Source organism: Zea mays, chromosome 3 (genome assembly GCF_902167145.1).
Source record: "Zea mays cultivar B73 chromosome 3, Zm-B73-REFERENCE-NAM-5.0, whole genome shotgun sequence".
In the NCBI taxonomy this organism is placed as follows: domain Eukaryota; kingdom Viridiplantae; phylum Streptophyta; class Magnoliopsida; order Poales; family Poaceae; genus Zea; species Zea mays.
Window position 1 is genome coordinate 3,260,874 of NC_050098.1, and position 19,955 is coordinate 3,280,828.

Consider the following 19,955-nt stretch of genomic DNA (forward strand, 5'->3'; position numbering starts at 1 on the left):
TCTTTCTGTATATATAATATTTGCTTTCCTTCTGGAGTCTTATACACCCTCCACCATAATTTATAATTTATTTGATTTTTATACTAAGTTTGATCGATTCGTCTCATTCATTTTTATAAAAAATAAAAAATATTCAAAGGTATACTTAAAATATTTTACTTTCTTTCTCTCTCTCTCTCTCTCTCTCTATATATATATATATATATATATATACTATTTGCTTTCCTTCTAGAGTCTTATACACCCTTCACCCTAATTTATAATTTATTTGATTTTTATACTAAGTTTATCGATTCGTCTTATTCATTTTTATAAAAAATAAAAAAAACAAAGTTATTTATACTTAAAATATAAATATACTAGTATAACACTCATATGTTGTGACGACACACAATCAAATTTAATATCCTTAAAAGGATAAATTAAAATCAGCGTGAACATGTGGCCCTAGTATCAAATATCCATAAAAATAAATTTAACACATATGATCCACGTATCAGATATTAAACTGATAAGAACAAATATTACATCTTATTTTGCCAAAAGTCCAAGAAAAGATATAAGTTAAAAAAGAGTGACTCTTTTTTTATTAGGTTGCTCAACTCGTCCAACTCTGGCTAACGAGGTGATACTATATGATGCACCACGCTATGTTTAGCTCAAGACCCATCTGTGCTGTGCTGACGTGCTGTAACGGCTTACTGATATGTGAGAAGCGAAGAAGATAAATAGACCTACACGTTTCACATGTTACACACAAAATTGATATTTTATTATAGTAGAGATTATATGCTAAACACTATCACAATAAAAATTAGTAATAAATCTTTTGAATAATACGAGCAAAAAGTCAAATAAGTTATAAACTAGAACATATGAGTAAAAAATTAAAAAATTAAAGCTATTTTACTTATTCTTTAACTTTAAGAAATTTTGATATAAATACGCAACAATGTTTATGACACTAAATAAATAAATTACTAACATATAATTTATCTAATGATACCAGTTTGATGCTAGAAATATAGGTTGGCTCCTTTTTTTTAATTTTTTATACATAACAACTATAGGAATTGACTTATTATTCTGGAACGGATGTACTCAGAACGTTCGTTGTTATTTGAGAAGCGGATAAGATAATTAAACCTACACGCTTCACACATGATACACGAAATTGATATTTTAATATGGTAGAGATTATGTGCTAAACAATATCACAATAAAAATTAGTAATAAATCTTTTGAATAATACGAGCAAAAAGTCAAATAAGTTATAAATTAGAACATATGAGTATATAATATGTTCTTCCGCTCGCGCCGGCCATCGAATTTTCTCTGACAAACCAGCTGCAACGATCGATGAAGCCGCTCCGTCTCTTCTCGTGGTCGGTTCTCATACTGACGTCCATGGTGCTGCTGCTGGCGGACGTCGATCCCGTCGTCTCCTCCACCATCCCTGGCAGGGCATACGATCTTCAGCTTCGGCGACTCCTTCGCCGACACCGGCAACGACATCGTCGTCTTCGCCGCCAACTCGCTGGCCAACCCCGCGGCACGGCTCCCCTACGGCATGACGTTCTTCGGCCGCCCTACGGGCCGCAACTCCAACGGACGCCTCATCATCGACTTCATCGGTAAGCAGCAGATCGAGCCAGAGAAAAGTCTGTCCACATATCCTGCCAAATTAGTCTCTGTTGGTTTGTCTACCGACTCAGTCGTGAACCGCCGTGACAGCTCAGAAGCTGGGGCTGCCGCTCCCGCCGCCGTTCCTGCAGCCGCAGCAGCAGCACGACGGCAGACAAGGCTCCAACTTCGCGGTGGCCGGCGCCTTCGCCCGCGACGCCAGCTTCTATAGGGACATCCCCGTCGTGGGCGCGTTCGCTCTCAACACCAGCTCTAGCGTGCAGCTGCGGTGGTTCCAGTCGCTGTGCGGCCGCCACCACCCTTACCAAGCTGATGAGTGCCGGGGCCAGTTCCGCGACGCGCTCTTCTTCATGGGCGAGTTCGGGGTCAACGACTACAGCCTCTCCTTGTTCGGCAAGAACCTGTCGCAGATCAGGTCCTTCGTTCCGGACGTGGTCAAAACCATCTCCACAGCAACGGAGGTAATGCTGGCTGCTCTTTTTTCACGCTGCATGTGCATGCATGGCCATGGGCTGCTGCTGCTAGCTGACAGCTGACTGCCCATCATGCCGCGCGTGTCGTCAGGAGGTGATCAGGCAGGGGCGACGACGGTGGTGGTGCCCGGGATCCCGCCGATGGGATGCTCGCCGCCGAACCTAGCCATGTTCGCAAGCGCCGACCCGGCGGACTACGACCCCAGGACCGGCTGCCTCAACACAACAGCAATCCAGGATATTCCCGTCGGCCGGGTACCGACGGGATTTACTCTAAAACCGACGGGATTTAGCTATTCCCGTCGGTTTTAGAGTAAATCCCGTCGGTACCCGGCCGACAGGAGCTACCCGACGGGGATTACATTAACTCCCGTCGGGGCCGACGGGAGATAATTATCTCCCGTCGGCCCTAGGTAGCCGACAGCGGTTGTCGCTCCCCGGCCCAGGGCTGACGTGGCGGGCAATTAACTCCCGTCGGCCTTAGGTAGCCGACGGGAGTTATGTGTCCGCCACGTCAGCCCTGATTGCCGGGACGGGGGAGCGACAACTGCCGTCGGCTTGGCTAAGTCGACGGAAGTTATCCTGGACAGTACCAGGATAACTCCCGTCGGCTTTGCAAAGCCGACGGGAGTTAAACTGTCACCCCCCCCAAAAACCCCATATTTATGATCAATGGCACAGAAAATATACACAATATCATCATGCACATTCACACATCAATCACATCCATCCACACACATCAATCACATCCATCCACACACATATATATAAGAACATTCATACACATAAGAAGTGTTCATCCACATAAGAAGTGTTCATCCACATAAGAAGTGTTCATCCACAAAAGAAGTGTCCATTACTGAAAAGGTAGAGATCGAAGTGTTCATTACTGAAAAGGTATCGACGGAAGCACATTCACGAACCGCGGCGGCTAGGGTTGTTGGAGCTTTGGCCGCTGCCTCCGTCCGGAGTTGGGTACGCGAATAGGGAGTTGACGAAGCCATCCATCGTTCCACTTCCTTCCTGATTGTCCTATGGAGCGAGAATGCAATTTGTCAGAAATCGTACATATTAACTGCTGAACTGTCGGCGATAGCTATAGAGTTAGAATACAAACCTGTGCTCCAGGGGCAGGTAGCTGAGCCGGCGGTGTGCTAAACTGAGGCTGCTGCGGCACAAGTCCCTGTTGAATACAAGAATAATACATATTCATGTGAGTGCAGTGCGGCACAAGTCGTCGTTTTTACTATGTAACTAGAGAATGGACATAGAATTGCTTACCGGAGGTGGAGGAGGGCCCATAGGGACGAACGTCCATTGCGGCGGAGGCGGAGGGGCCACGTACGGAATGCCCTGCTGCTGAGCTAGTAACTATTGACCAAGCATATTAGTAGTACGCATTGGATGTGTAAAGCAATGAATAAACAGTAATAATGCAATGGGCTTACTTGAATCATCTGCTGTTGCTGCGCGTGGACTGAGGCATAGTACTCACTTTGAGCCCTCAACTGCTCAGTTTGAGCCCTCAACTGCTCATCGCGCTGACGGTTCTCCTCACGCAGCCTCACGATCTCAAGCTCTTGCTCAGTGAGCCGACGAGAGCTACGACCGGAGCTTCCGGACCCAGATGCCGACCGCCGAGACGCTCTAAAATCCGTCGTGTTGATCATTCCATCAAAGAGAGAGAATCTACAATTGTTGTCAAAGAAAGATTAATTAAGGCATATGCTCATGTCACTATATAAATGGCATGTAATGTAACATCTCACCGTCCATGTGCCTTTCCTCCACCGGATTTATGCACGGCTTGAGCATCGATCGGCATGGTCCTCCAATCGCAGTCTTCTCCGTGACGGTCCTTCATCTCTTCCGCATATGCCGCCTGTATCGATTATATAACCTTAGTTAGTATGTTGCGAGCATTAACCGAATATTGAGGACAACAGCTCACCAGACGCTCCCTTTGTGTCTGGCTGCACAAAGGGTTGGAAGGGTCGCTTCCCCTATGGCCAGCTTCCCACACCTCGATGGGAGTCGGCTCGCGACCTAATTGAGCTTCCTACAACACAGAGTTAGTACAATAAAAGAATATATGACATCTCAACATATTTGTTAGTTTTCTTACCAGGCGTTTCGCCTTTCGCGTGAAGTTGTCGCCACCGAAGGTGTGGTTCGGCATGGTGCCTCGATTGTCCCTGTGACTTTTTGACTTCTGTTGGAAGGCTTCAGAAGCCCATACCCCACACCAAGCTGCGTAGGCCTCTGGCCGGTTAGACATCCACGGAACCACCACCTTCATAAAAACAAACATATATCAGTACCTATTCAAATGAAACAAACACAAAGGAAAGGATTGAAATATAACCTTACGATACTCTTCCTCACGAAGGTATATACTCGAGGCCCCTGTCTTCTTGTTCATCTTTTGCCCTAAAATTTGTTGATAATACATGCACGTGGCCTGAATCCTTGCCTCGTACAGGGCCTCCTTCACCAACCGATAGGCATTTACTTGAAACACCTTCTCGGCATGGTTCGCGTCATCCCCGTCGGCCAACCGAAAACGTGCCTACAAAAAGAATGCAATGTTATCTAACTTTTTAATGATTGCTTCCATATAACACACACAAGATTACGTACCCAGAAGTCAGCGCGAACAAGCCCCTGGGCATCGCCATAAGTGACATCGACCTTCAGCTTGTAATCGTCCCAACATGAGACGAGGACTGGCGCAGCGTCTGCATCGTCGGACGTCTTGACCAGTCCAGGGTAGTGAAACTTCAGGAGCGAACTCAACACAGAGTTCACCTGCTTTTGACGACCCTGGCCGGTGAAAGAGTAGTCCAACCACTCCCTACAAAAAGACGGGCAAGCATCAAACATGCTTACATTTGATGAATACTGCTGATTCAAATCACAAGATACAACACTTACCTATCTCCGACGGGGGAGATCACTGTCTTCCCCGTCTCGGAGCTCGGAACAGGTGGAGGTTGTACGGCATGGGGCCTTCTAAACTTACGTGGACGCCTTGCTGGAGCTGCCTCAGCCTCATCTCCACCCGCAGCCGCACCTCCTGCCTTAGCCTCAGTCTCATCTCCACCTCCACCCTCTCCCTGCTCACCTCCTGCCTCAGCCTCCTCACCTCCACCCTCAACCTCATCCTCATCCTCATCCTCATCCTCATCCTCATCCTCATCCTCATCCTCATCCTGATCCTGATCCTGATCCTGATCCTGATCCTCATCCTCATCCTCATCCTGATCCTCATCCTCATCCTCATCCTGCAAATAAGTAACTCAAGTGTCACATTCACGCGTTAAAGTCTTACACAAATTAAAAGCAACAATACAATGATTCTTACATCGCCTCTCTGAAACCCCAAGGGCTGGCCCTGTAACTCTGGGTGTAGGCTTCTGTAGAGCTGCTCCTTCTTACTAGCGCTCAAGGAACTCCCTCGGAAAAGGGAGTCCCTGAACCCCTTCACCACCTGCTTAAACTTTTTAGGCATCCTGCAGCAATTGAAAGTTTTTATTAGTACTGAGTAATGTAAATAAATAAACAAACGGTGCAAAATAAACCAACATTAAACAAATAAACATTCATATGGAAATAAACTTAACTTGTTACTTATCGTTTCGTTTCCTTTTCTGTGGCAATGATATATCATTGAGGTCTCCAACTAAACAATCCAATGTAGGAGCAGGGTCTATATCAAATGAGGATGGCAACTCATCTTCTTGGAATACCGTGTCAGCTTGTTGAGCCTCACGATTGTAATCATCGGGAACAGGAGTGGACAACCGATCACGGGGGTAGGTTTTGTATACGACCCACCAAGCGCTCAACTTAGGGCATGGATATGACGAGTAATATACCTGCTCCACCTGATGAGCAAGGACATATCTATCGGCCCCTTGAAGTATTTGCTTGCGTTTAACCTGCGCCATTCCAAATTCGGTTCTATAATGCTTCGGGTCAAACCATGTACAGTCAAAAAACACCACCCTCAGATCCTTGTTCCCTACAAATTGGCACTCGAGTATATTGTTTATGATTCCGTAATACTCGGATTCGTGCCTTTCCATATCTTCAGCCCGGATTACGACTCCGTTATTTTTCGTAGCTGCTAAAGGACGGGAAGCTTCAAATTTGGTTGTACGGAAGCGAAACCCGTTTACGTCGTAACGGCCATAACTCTTCACTATCACACTACCAATAGAAAGCTGACGCAGGTCCTTATGGACACTACGCCGACGTGTGGGAGAATCAATGCCCTCATGTGAAGGAGATCCCATAGGACACATTTGTGAGTCATCCGGTACATTCCCGAACTGACAGTCAATAAATGAAAAAGTGTTACAATTGTCATACCTATACACGATGTATGAGGACAAAGAATACAAGGCTTACATGGTCTCGGATCCAGGAGATAAAATTAGGTCCCCCGTGCAATCCATTTAGACGCAAGTTGTCTAGCTGTTTCGCCGTTGGTTGACGGTTACGAGAAGACCTCCAGTTTTCTTTATCGAACTCGCTAAAAAAGAACGAGAGTAAGAAAACATTGTGTTTCCTAAACATTGAATATACAATTCCTTTAAGCCTAGTAAACTATTACCTGAAGAATTTCTCAGCCTCTTCTATATTTGACCACATGTAGAGCAAAGCAGATTTCCGTTCGTTCTCACTGAATTCATATGCCACTGGTGGACCAACAGCCTTGCCGTTCCATTGAAATATGCCAATGTGACTGCACGGATGCACCGTTTCATCTTCATGGTACCTCTTCGTATGGGCAAATACATTGTGGTCTTCAGTCAAGTAACCACTTGTGAGGAAAGCTATCTCCTTAAATTTGAACTCCTCTGCTATACAACCTTCAACCTTTGCCTTGTTACCCACCATTGATTTCAGTTTTTTCAACATTCTTTCTATGGGATACATCCACCTATAACACACTAGCCCACCTACCTTTGCTTCATATGGGAGATGGATAAGAAGATGCTGCATAGGATTGAAGAACGCAGGCGGGAATATTTTCTCCAGCTTGCAAAGAAGCACCGGTGCCGATTCCTCTAGTTTCTGCATCATCTCCTTTAAAATTTCTTTAGCACAAAGCTGCCTGTAGAAATAGCTAAGTTCAGCTATCGCTTTCCACACTTCCTCGTTAATGTAACCACGCAACATTACTGGGATCAGCCTTTCCATCATTATATGGTAATCATGACTCTTCAACCCATTGATCTTCATTGTTTTCAAGTTCACAGATCTTCTGAACCCCGCACCATAACCATCGGGAAATTTTAAATCTTTCATCCACTTCATCACTTCTTTTCGTTCATTGGGTCTCAAGGCAAATTCAGCACGAGGCTTGCCTCCATTTTCTCTGAGCATGAGAGTTGGGCGGTTACATATGTTACCTAAGTCCACTCGGGCCTTGAAATTGTCTTTTGTTTTATCTGGGAAATCCATGACGGTGTTAAATAGTGCTTCACACATGTTACGCTCTTGGTGCATTACATCGATGTTGTGCGGGAGCTGCAATGCCCTCATGTAAGGGAGCTCCCAAAGGCCACATTTGTGAGTCCAGTTATGGGTCTTCCCGAAACCTACAAACCCATCCCCATCCTCATTTCTCACTAGATTACTCAGCTCCTCAGCGATTTCCCACCCGGTGCGACGCTTCGGGGGTTCCTTCGTGACAATGGTGTCCTTCCTGAACTCGTGTGCCTGGAGCCTGAAGGGGTGCTTCAAAGGAAGAAAAGACCTATGACAATCGAAGTAACAGAACTTCCCACCCTTATCGAGCCAGAAACAATCTGTTTCTTTTCCACAAATAGGACAACCTAGCCTTCCACTGACTCTCCACCCAGCAAAGATCCCATACGCTAGATAATCATGTATGGACCACAAATATGCTGCCCGAAGTTTGAATTTTTGCTTCATGAAGCTGTCATACGCCTCCACTCCTTCCCAAAGCTCTTTCAACTCCTCAATCAATGGCTCAAGCATAACATTGAGGTTTACGCCGGGATGATCCTTCCCAGGTATGATGAGAGTTAAGAACATAAACTCATCTTTCATGCAATCTTCAGGTGGAAGGTTGTACGGTATGGCAAAGACAGGCCAACATGAGTAAGACGCTGCGGTCATACTGAAAGGCGTGAAACCATCTGTCGCCAGCCCAATACGAACATTCCTGTCTTCACTAGCAAATTCTATATCGAAGCTGTCTAGGGCCTTCCATGCGTCGCTATCACACGGATGCTGCATTACCCCATCCTTCGGGGGCTTACGATTCTTGCGCCAGCTCATGCGGCTCGCAATTCTACTAGCCAAGAACAGACGTTTCAGTCTTGGAGTGAGACGCATCCAGCGAAGCTGCTTATGTGCCCTCTTTGTTGTCACCTTCTCCCCTTCTTCGTTTACCACCTCTATGTACCTCGACAGGCCACATTTCAAGCATTTCTCTAGTTTCGCACGATCGCGCCAATATATCATGCAGTTGGACGGGCATATATCGATCTTCTCATATGGCATTCCCAAAGCCTTTAGCAGCTTCTTTGACCGGTAAATGTCTTTAGGCACCTTATGATCGGCAGGAAGGACATCACTAAACAAGTCCAAAATCGCCTTATAACATTTGGCTGAGCAACCAAACTTTGACTTTATGCTCATTAGACGGGTCACGAACTGGAGGATGGTAACCGTTGTGTGTCCATGCAGAGGCATTTCTAAGTCTTGGAGGAGTTTGAACAACTCTTCAACCTCTTTTGTAGGTGGATCTTCAGGATTGTTGACAAACTCTGCCTGCATATCTTCTAACATATGATCCAATCGATCAACGTTTTCACCGTCATCCACCTCCATCTGTGCTGATACTATACTCCGTGACTCGCCGTGGTTATCCCAAACCTTATAACCTTGAACATACCCATGACTGCAAAGGTGTAGTGCCACAGTTCTCTTGTCATGTGACTGGATGTTCCCACATTTGGTGCATGGGCACCTAATCACAGCGTGGGTTGACTCTCCACGAGCGTTCTCTAAAAACTTTTCTGTCTTCTGAAACCATTCCTTTGTGTGACATCCGCCCTTCTTCCAACCAGCATACATCCACTCACGGTCATCTTCCATGTTTGTGGACTAGGATGGCTCAGTTTTGCTGTTGTGTAAACCACCAACCAAAAATTCAGCATATAAGAGCAATGCACGTGGCTTAGGTGATAACCCTACTATAGGAAAGGACATAAACCCACCCGAGAATGGAGGCGGCCGCATGCGACTCGTGACGTGCCCGATGGTCCAAACGAAATTTCGGCAGCATAACCCCGCTGTTCTCCGAACACACGCCTATCATGGTGCGACGGAGAACAACTGGGTTATGCTGCTGAAATCTCGTTCGGACCAACGGACACGTGCACGAATCACATGCGGCCACACCCATTCTCCGGCTGTCCAAATACGTGGACAATCCCGGAACCACGCACATCACAAGTAATCTTGTGTTTGGACCGAATGAAACTATACAATCTATGCATCCATAGATTGTCTAGGTGCATTAGGCCCAAACATATGAATAAATGTGATGCATGTGCATGCTTCCGGAACGGGTGACGCCTAGGGTTAACTACTGGTCTGCGCACTTAACCCTAAAACTCTAGGAAAATAAACAGTGTATCATACTAATCAAACTACCACAACGTAGTTAACTCCCGTCGGCTTAATCAATATAATCAACCAACCGACGGGAATAAACATATTTTCGATATAAATATAAATATATATCGCAATTATATAATTTTAAATAATTTCAATCTTACTGTCTCAGTGGAGGTTGCAGCGGCGTCGGTGGAGGGGACGGGCGGGGGCAGCGGCGTCGGCAAGCCGCGGCGGAGGACGGGACGGGCGCGGCGGGGTCGGCGTCGGCGGCGTAGGCGCTGGCGGCGCTCGGGCGGGGAGGAGAACGGCGGCGGCGGCGCAGGCTCGGGCGGAGGACGGGCGCGGCGGCGGCGGCAGCGCAGGCTCGACGGCGGCGCAGGCACGACGGCGGCGGCGCACGGCGATCGGCGATCGGCGGCGGATGCGTAACCGCGCGCGCGACGAATAAGACTGGGCGAGTCGGCGCGCGCGTTTTAGCCGGGCCCGCCCTAAACCCCGTCGGCCGTAACGAAGCCGACGGGAGCTACTGCATCTCCCGTCGGCCTCCGGACTAACCGACGGGAGTTATTTTTATCTCCCGTCGGCTTCGTTACGGCCGACGGTAGTAAAATAACTCCCGTCGGCAGCCCTAAAAACCGACGGGAGTTATTTTATCTCCCGTCGGCTTCGTTATGGCCGACGGTAGTTAATTAACTCCCGTCGGCAACCCTAAAAACCGACGGGAATTATTATGGCCGACGGGAGTATTCGGTTTTGCTGTTGTGCAAGGGCCTGAACGTCCTGGCCGTCTACCACAATTCGCTGCTGCAGGAGGCCGTCAGGGACGTGGGGACGAAGCACAGGAACGTCAGAGTCATCTACGCCGACTTCTTTACTCCGGTCATCGACATCGTTGAGTCCCCGGCAAAGCTAGGTCGTGCTTGTGTTGTGGAAGGAGATGAATACAACTTGCAGAATTATTATTCTAAGAGGAAGGTATTGATTATAATTGTTGCAGGGTTTACCAGGGATATTCTGAGGTGTTGCTGCGGCGGCGGCGGCAAGTACAACTTCAACCTCAGCGCCGGCTGTGGCATGCCGGGCTCCACGGTGTGCCAGGATCCGACGGCCTATCTGTACTGGGATGGCCACTTCACGGAAGCAGCCCATCGCTACATCGCCGACGGCTGGCTTAACAGCATAAACCAATGTAAACACTAGCTAGCCGTCTGTAACATATATATATATATATATATATATATATATATATATATATATATATATATATATATATATATATATATATATATATATATATATATATATATATATATATATATATATATATATATATATATATATATATATATATATATATATATATACACGGCGCTACTAAAATGCACCTGGGTGCATTCTCTATATTGAATGCACCCAGGCGTAAGTCCTGTTTCGCGCGCCTCCCCGCCCCCGCCGCCGCCGCGCGCATCCCTATCCCCACGCCGTCGCCGTCTCCTCCTTCTTCCTCCGATCCTCTAAACCTAGATCCCACCGCCGCCGAGCGCCTCCCTGTCCTCGCGCCGCCGCGCGCCTCCCTGTCCCCGCGCCGCCGCGCGCCTCTCTGTCTGCGTGCCTCCCTGTCCCCCGCATTAGGTGGGATTGCAAGCCCGCATTATGTGTGATTGCAACTGTTGTATAATTTTACTCAAATATCTGTTAAAAAATGTAAACAAAATGATTGCAACCGATGGTGTGTTGTAATTGCAACTGCTGGTGTAGTGTGGATGCAACTGCTGAGTTGCTCTTATGTGATTGCAAGTACTGAATAACTCTGAGAAATTTTGTTAAAAAATATGATTGCAACTGCTGGTCTGCTGTAATTGCAACTGCTGGTCTGGTGTGATTGCAACTTCTATATAACTATGTCCAAAAATCTGTTAAACAAACAAGATTGCAACTATTGGTCTGGTGTAATTACAACTGTGGGTCTGTTGTGATTGCAACTTCTATATAACTATGTCCAAAAATATGTTAAACAAACAATAATTGCAACTGCTGTCTGGTGTAATTGCAACTTCTGATCTGGTGTGATTGCAACTTCTATATAACTATGTCCAAAAATCTGTTAAACAAACAATGATTGCAACTGCTGCCTGGTGTAATTGCAACTGCTGGTCTGGTGTGATTGCAACTTCTATATAACTATGTCCAAAAATCTGTTAAACAAAACAATGATTGCAACTGTTGTCTGGTATAATTGCAACTGCAAGTCTGGTGTGATTGCAACTTATGTGAAGAGGTTGAGCCGTTCGCGGAGGAGCCGTTCACGGAGAAAGAGGGGCGGGGGCGGGAAAATGAAAAGGTTCTGTCCGGAGCGTGCGGGAGGGACGAAACCGGCCTGAGTGAGACGGTTGGCTCGGACCTGGCACATAGGTTCGGCCTGGGTGCATTCTCTATATTGAATGCACCCAGGTGTAATATATAAATACAGTATATATATATATATATATATATATATATATATATATATATATATATATATATATATATATAATGGCTTTATACTGCTAATACATAGCAGCAGTCAAATTATTGGCTGGCCAGCTGCTACATGCATGCATTCCAGCTATATACTACACTTGTAACATGAACTATTTCCTACAAATAAACACATCAACAACAGTGGCAAATGTAGGGAAGGGTACCGGGGCTCATCTCCCTCTTAATGACGATTTGGTGACCAGAGATCACATGGAGATCCATGGAAAAAAAATTCCCTTAATATTCAATTTTGAATAGATAAGGATCCTTCCCCATGGATCCTCTTGTCATCCTTATCTCCCTTTCTGAAGCTTACAATACTACTTGTTTTCCACCTACATTTTGTAAAGGGAGAAAATAACTTTGCACTCAGGGTTAAGTTACTTGTTTCCCCCCTACCTTTTCAAAGTTTTTATTGGGTTGCTTGCTATTCAACATATACATCTGACTAGCTGTCAACGTTACACTTCAGTCAGTTGCGCGGACAATCGAGAAGGCAACATCTATTCTATACAAAATGTCAAACCGAAAACCTGTTATTATTCACCTATGAGTTGGGCCGACCTCCACGTGAGCTGCGCCTGACTGGGGCCTATTTTTTGCGTGCGCATGGGCTGTTCAATTTTTTTAAAACAAAGGCCGGTAGAAGGCCGTTGGGTGGGATCTCGAGTGCAGCTACGGCCCGCATTCTTCTCGTTCTCTCTCAATCCAGAGAGAGAGAGAGAGAGAGAGAGGGCACATACGGTACGGCCGATGGTTTCCCTCAAAAAATGGAAACAAAACACAAGTACTGTAGACTAGCTTTGCAACAGTGAAATGCCCAGCCGACAACTAGTATCACTAACCTTCTGTAACTTGGCTGTTTTTTCATTATCAATTTACGAGCCGCCTAAACTTCTTCTCTCGTTCCAAAACAGTATTAGTTTTAAGGTGTTAATAGATTCATACAATATTTAATGTATATATTTAGATTTATTGTCATCTACTTAAATATATGGACACAAAAGCAAAAGTCTAAAACGAATTGTATATTGGTACAGAGGGAGTATTTTTTTAACGAGCAGACATCTTTCAGTTATTCAATAATTTGCTCCACTCACACGTATATACACGAAATTACCCAGCAACTTATTTCCACCCGGATCCAGATTCACGCTCTTCTCCCGCCGGTTCCGGACTCCCTCTGGCAGAGGTTGTAGAGCTCGGCGAAGTCGCGGGCGCTGAAGGGCTGGCGCCGTACTGTGTTAGCACGTACCAAAAGACACTCCTGTCGTTGCCCGGATATCAGTTACCAGCCTACAACAGAAAAGAAGAAGAAGAAGAAGATCAAAGCGGTTTTGATTTAGCAGCATATCGTCTTCGTATCTCTCAAGTTTTTCCCAATTGGCTTCTTATATGCATGGCAATCACACCCCCTCCAAGTTTGCTGTAGCTTCGCCACTGGAAGATATTAATGAAGCAGGTGGTCGGTACCCAATGGTGTTTTTTAGGGTTAGCTAACTAATTATGGTCAAGTGTGATTGTAGTTCATTTAATTTCTCCCCTCGCTCAAGTCACATGAAATGTCATCCTTGTTCATTTGAGAAAGTTTTTGGATCAACCAAATTAAAGACACCCAAATAAATTAGAACCTGCACCCCCTAATACAGTTAGAGCTTGGACAATGCTTCCATTCTCAATATACTTGCAAATGCTAGGGCGCTTGGCAACAATATTACTTCTAGTTAAAAGTTACACGGGAACGCTGCGCGCAGAGCGTTTCACGCGACTCCATCCTTTTAGGCAGCGACGCGTGCGTGCGGTACAGTGGGCCCGTTTGGCTGTTAGTCGGCGTAGGTGTGGGCCCGCAGTGGGACGACAGCACGACACGCCCGTCTCCTCGCATGGGTGTGGGACCACAGTGGGGACGATAGCACGACGCGTCCGTCTCCTCTCAGGTCGTCCCGTCTCCTTGCGTGGGTGTGGGGCAACAGCACGACGCGACGGGCGGCGCGGGCGGCTGGATCTGCGACGGACGGCGCGGGCGCCCGTCTCCTCTCAGCTCGCGACAGAGCCACGACAGCCAGCGACAGCGCGTGACGACGCGTGGGTTGCGCCCGCCCGGCGCTTCGCGTGGAGCTCGATTGCGACACAGCCCCAGACCGCGATGCAGATCTCGGCTGCGACGCGGCTGCCAACGGCAGTGCGCCGGCGTCCGCGCGCGAGGACGGTCGTCGGCTGTCGGGCGTGCGTGGTGCCGTGATCTGCGACGAACGGCGCGGGCGACCGGGTCTGTGAGACTGCGACGGAGTGACGCCGGCCAAGGACGGCGCGTGGGTTGCGGCCGGTGCTTCGCCGTTAGCCAGGTCAGTGCTCTCCTCTTCTGTGCCTCTTCTGTGGATCTCGAAGTACGCAGCCGTGCTCCGCGGTGCCTGTGCCCATAGGGTTAGGTGAGGGTTAGTCACCGGATTCTAAAATCCCACAAATCCGCGCCCTGCCTTGCCTCGATGCGTGCTCCGCATCCGTCCCGTCGCCACTGCTTTTGCAACAGCGCCGGCTCGCTGTGCTTCTGTCCTTCGCCATAGCGCCCATGCCGCTGCTTTTCATTTAACTACATATATGGAGCACCTTCACTCGTCTCTTCCTCTTTCCCTCCGCCTGGTACTCGGCGCAAGCGCCTTTCTCCTCCTCGACTCCGTCGCCGTGCACTAGTACACAGAAGCTCTATAGTGGCGGTTCTAAACATATTTACACTGGCGTTTTTCAGTACCGCCAGTGCTAGGGGTCAGGGGAAATCAGCATTTCCACTGGCGGTTATTTTGGAACCGCCAGTGAAAAGTGCATTTCCACTGGCGGCTGAATAAAGAAAACCGCCAGTGGAAATGCATTTACACTGGCGGTTTTATAAAGCAAACCGCCAGTGGAAATGCACTTTTCACTGGCGGTTTTCTTTATAAAACCGCCAGTGGAAGTTTTCCCGCCTTTTTTCAAAATTTCAAACAATACTGAATTATATATATATTTATTTACACACACACAAACATATATATATATATATCTATATTGATATTGAAAGCAACATGAAATTAAATTCTATCATACATTTATATACATCAAAGTATTCTGTTTACAACCATATATGCTTCATGCATTCTATACATCATAAGTTTTCACCTAAGCTCTAATAACTATCTCGGCTAAGAGATAATCTACTAATTTCTGTTAGTATTCTGAACTCTGGCAAAGCTAATGTCCCGGAAGCATCGTGATATTTTCCTTCTGCGGGAATGACCTCTTTCAATATGAATGTGCAGAGGTCCTCGACTATGCCATACAATGCAGCTTCGGTCAAGTTCTCCGGGTTTCCTCGTTGAAATTGCTGTAAAGGAATTTTATAAACATCATCTATTTATACTCAATAATAACACATTTGCATCTTTAATGACATAAATACATACTTAACTATTACTAATAATACCTTGTCAGGGTTCGTGATGTATCGTCCGTTCACTCTCATAAACTCGCACGCATAGAATCCACATAGGACCGATCCTTGTGGTTGCTTGTGGCACTACATAACGGGAGATTGGTTATTTAGTTGCAACATTGTGTATGATATGTATTCATAAAATCACATACTTACCGGCCAGTGATGATGGATGTCTAGTGGCACGAGTTTTTTCGACAGGTCGTACTTTCCACCTCTCATCTTATAAAATCTATAAGCACTGTGATCTCAAATAGAATCACCATGTTATTCTCAAATTTTAATCGATAAAAGTATGCATGCATAGAAAAGGCTTACAGCTCTAAGATGCTGAGGAATGTTGCATATGTCGAAGGGTCGAAGTTCAAGGAGTCGAGCACCAGCACCTTTCCAACCTTAGGATAAATGAGGAAGCATATCCAGTGGTCCCTGTACGAATCAAATTTGTGATGCATGTGTATTGAAATTATTAATTTTATTTATGCAAAATCACACTTACTTAAAGTTGTACGGGGCCATTATGGCTTCCCTGTCTTGAAATTGAAGCATTGCATGTCCTATGTATGTGGCGTATCGAGCTTCAAAATCCTTCTTCATTTCCTTTATACGCTTCTCAACTTCTTCGTCCGTCTTTCCCCTTATTTCATCGTTGTCTTTCCCGATTCTAAAAGTGTGGCTTTCCTCGGATATAAGTATTGGGTTGAGATACCCAACCCTTTTACTGGCACTAGCATTGGGCTTGGTACCGTAAAGAATCTCCTGCTGATCATGTTGCATTCTGCAAGTCACACGTGCATGTCAGATATTGAAATTTTATACAGCTCACTAATAATAACACACATATGTGGAAGTATGAGCGACACTTACAATGCAAACATCGTTACAAGTTGCACGTCGAGTCTCTGAAGGTTCATCATTAACCACATGTCCTCGAATGTAACAACGGCCTTTTGGTTCGAACCAATAAAAGCATGGTCTGGTATATGCACACTGATGGTGTCGATGCCAACCGATGATGCCCGCATGTACCAGTCATGCAACCTTTTAACACCAGCCGGGACCTTTCTTAGTTTGTCAAGAGGTAGCAGAGGTCTGCCCGGCACATATTTTTAGGCACGTTTTTGTAATCTGCCTTAGTTGGCTTCTTTATCTTTGCGGCCGTTGCCTCAGCCTTTTTTGCAGACTCCTCGTGCTCGGCCAAATCAACAGTTTGTGACGTGAGGCTCCGTCCAATCCCTTTCAAAAACCTAACTGTGCCAGCAGTAGTAGCTTTACTCTTCTTTTTCTGATACGGGGACACCAATTTTGGTATAGGAAGTTTAGATTTCTTTGATGGCCGTGGATCGTTTGATGGCTGTGGAGAAGGTGGATCCCTTGATGGTGGCGTAGACAGTGGGTCACCAAGAGGATGGGGAGGAGAAGGTGGTGGAGCCCTGAATGGTGATGCTTGTGGCGGAGACGGTGGGTCAGAAAAAGGATGAGGAGCAGCATGTGAAGTTTGAGGAGGTGAGGATGGATGTACAATAGGAACAGCAATTTGAGAAGGCGGAGACGGTTGGGCCTGCGACGCCTGCGACGAATTCGACAAATCAAGCAATTCGACATCCCTTCGAGGCCAAAGGATAAAATTCTTAATAGCTTGTCCAAGTTTCTCGATATCTTCGGGCCCAGGGATGTCTAGCATGTCGTCCTCGTATCCTTGGACGACCGTCGTCACTTCTACTTTGCAATAATCATCTGGAATATCGTTTCCATGGTACTTGCGTCCTGGGATCGCAAGGCCTGTGGCTACTATCTTTGTACGTTTATTGTTAATACCATATCTTATAACCAGTGTGCACGCCACAGGCCTTGTGATGTCATCAACTGGATAACGGTCCTTATTTCCCGTTGAAGCAACAGAGCTTGGTAATGTCGTACAATCTGTGGAAGCCGGCGGTTGAGCTGCTGGAATTATTTGTATCTGTGGAGTGGTCATCTGTTGAACAGACATCGCACTCGCCAACTGTTGCATCAATTCTGGAGGAGGATTCGATAGCATTTGAGACATCATGGCTTTGAACTCTTTCTTGGCCTCCTCCTTAAAATAATCCGCGATCTCTTCCTTGTATCGATCACGTTTCTTGTACAGACCTTCCCACTGTGGTCCGAATCCTTCCTTCCATCCTTCCTTAGACGAGATTCCTCGTACACGACCAGGATGCTCAGGGTTACCGAGACCAGCCGTTAGGATGTCTCTTTCCCTTTGTGGCTTAAAAGTTCCTTCGCTCTGCTTAGCTGCCATTGTATATATGTTTTTTGCCGCTTCTTCGACAATGGGATCATCAAAAGATACACCGGTCTCGGTTTCCCTTGGTTTTCTAGCACGGAGCCAATTTGCCGCCCTTTCACCAAGTTGCTCGGACAGCGTCGGCAACCCTGCAGCCTTCTTCTCGGCGTCTTCTTGTGTCCATTTAGGAACCTGACGCTTGTAACCACCTGTGCCTAGGTGGTGGCGGTACTTGTTCTTCTTTGATAGTTCTGAATTTGCCTCACTTAGAGATATGAAATCAGGGCTGCTCCTCTGCTCTAGAAATACTGCCCACTGACCTGCTGAGATTTTATATTTTTTGGTCGGGTCCAGACCTTTCTTTGCAAACTTTGTGTTCATCTCAGACCTCCAGTTTCGGAAATTTATTGCAAGGTGCTTCATCGTGTATTCCTTCACGAGTTCTTCTGAACCCCGAGGCAGAACGAACCTCATTAATAGCTTATTCCATATTTGATTCTTGACATCATCTGACACATCTCTCCACTGTCGTATTGTTATGTCAAGATTATCTCTAACTAAAAACCCAAGTGCATTCCGAAACTTAGGTAGTGCCTCTTCTGGAGCTAGGGGCTGACCTTTCGGGCTCACGTCTGAGATTTTGTATGTTTTGTCGGGAAATTTGTTCAGCCCCCTGTCACCTCTTTTTCGATCGCTCTGCTTCCTTTTCCTTGATGTCTCGGTTGTTGTCTTGGTCTGTTCCGGTGCGTCTTGGGTCGGCTCTGGTACGTCTTCGTATCGTGCCACGGCTTCTTCGAGTATCGCACGAAATTCAGACACGACCTCCTATTCATGTAATAAAATGCACAAGAGATCATGCATGTGAAATCAGTAGGGTACACATACGAAGCTAAAGATGCGTACTTTTACCTCAGCTTCTCGTGGATCATAAGTAGGGTCACGTTGCAACTCACGGAGAGCGGCCCTATCTATGCTAGTGGTAGGAAAAGGGTCGCTAGGCGTTTCATATCCTTCACTGCTAGATTGTTCTTGAGCAACACTCTTGTCCATGTGCTCGGGCACTAATCCTTGGTCCTTGATCGGAGAACTCATTGAGCTATATATATACAAATACATAAGCAATAATTAAATACATATTAACACATATTAACGTAAGCAATAATTAAATTCATCTTAACAAATAGTATAATTAAATACATCCTCGCGGGCACTAAACCCTTAACCCTAACCCTAACCCAAACCCTAACCCTAACCCTAACCCTAACCCTAACCCAAAACCCGAACCCTAAACCCTAACCCTAACCCTAACCCTAACTCTAACCCTGACCCACAACCCTAACCCTAACCCTAACCCTAACCCTAACCCTAACCCTAACCCAAACCCGAACCCTTAACCCAAAACCCGAACCCTTAACCCTAACCCTAACCCTAACCCTAACTCTAACCCTGACCCAAAACCCTAACTCTAACCCTAACCCTAACCCTAAACCCTTAACCCTAACCCTAACCCAAAACCCGAACCCTTAACCCAAAACCCGAACCCTTAACCCTAACCCTAACCCTAACACCCTGACCCAAAACCCTAACCCTAACCCTAACCCTAACCCTAAACCCTAACCCTAACCCAAAACCCGAACCCTTAACCCAAAACCCGAACCCTTAACCCTAACCCTAACCCTAACCCTAACCCTTAACCCTAACCCTAACTATAACCCTTAACCCTAACCTTAACCCTAACCATAACCCTAAACCCTAACCATATAGTATCGTATAGTCGTATAGTATCGTGTAGGACGGGGAGAGAGTCGCATAGGACGTATAGAGAGAGGGAGAGTCGTATAGGACGAGGAGAGGGAGAGAGGGAGAGTCGCATAGGACGTATAGAGAGGGAGAGAGGGAGAGTCGTACGGAAATTATCGAG

General features: G+C 46.4%; 1 pseudogene; it reads left to right on the plus strand.

Annotated features, from left to right (window-relative positions):
- The first annotated feature begins 1,331 nt into the window (after nucleotides 1-1,331).
- On the plus strand, nucleotides 1,332-10,980 carry LOC103651715 (sinapine esterase-like; annotated as a pseudogene).
- The last annotated feature ends 8,975 nt before the right edge of the window (nucleotides 10,981-19,955 follow it).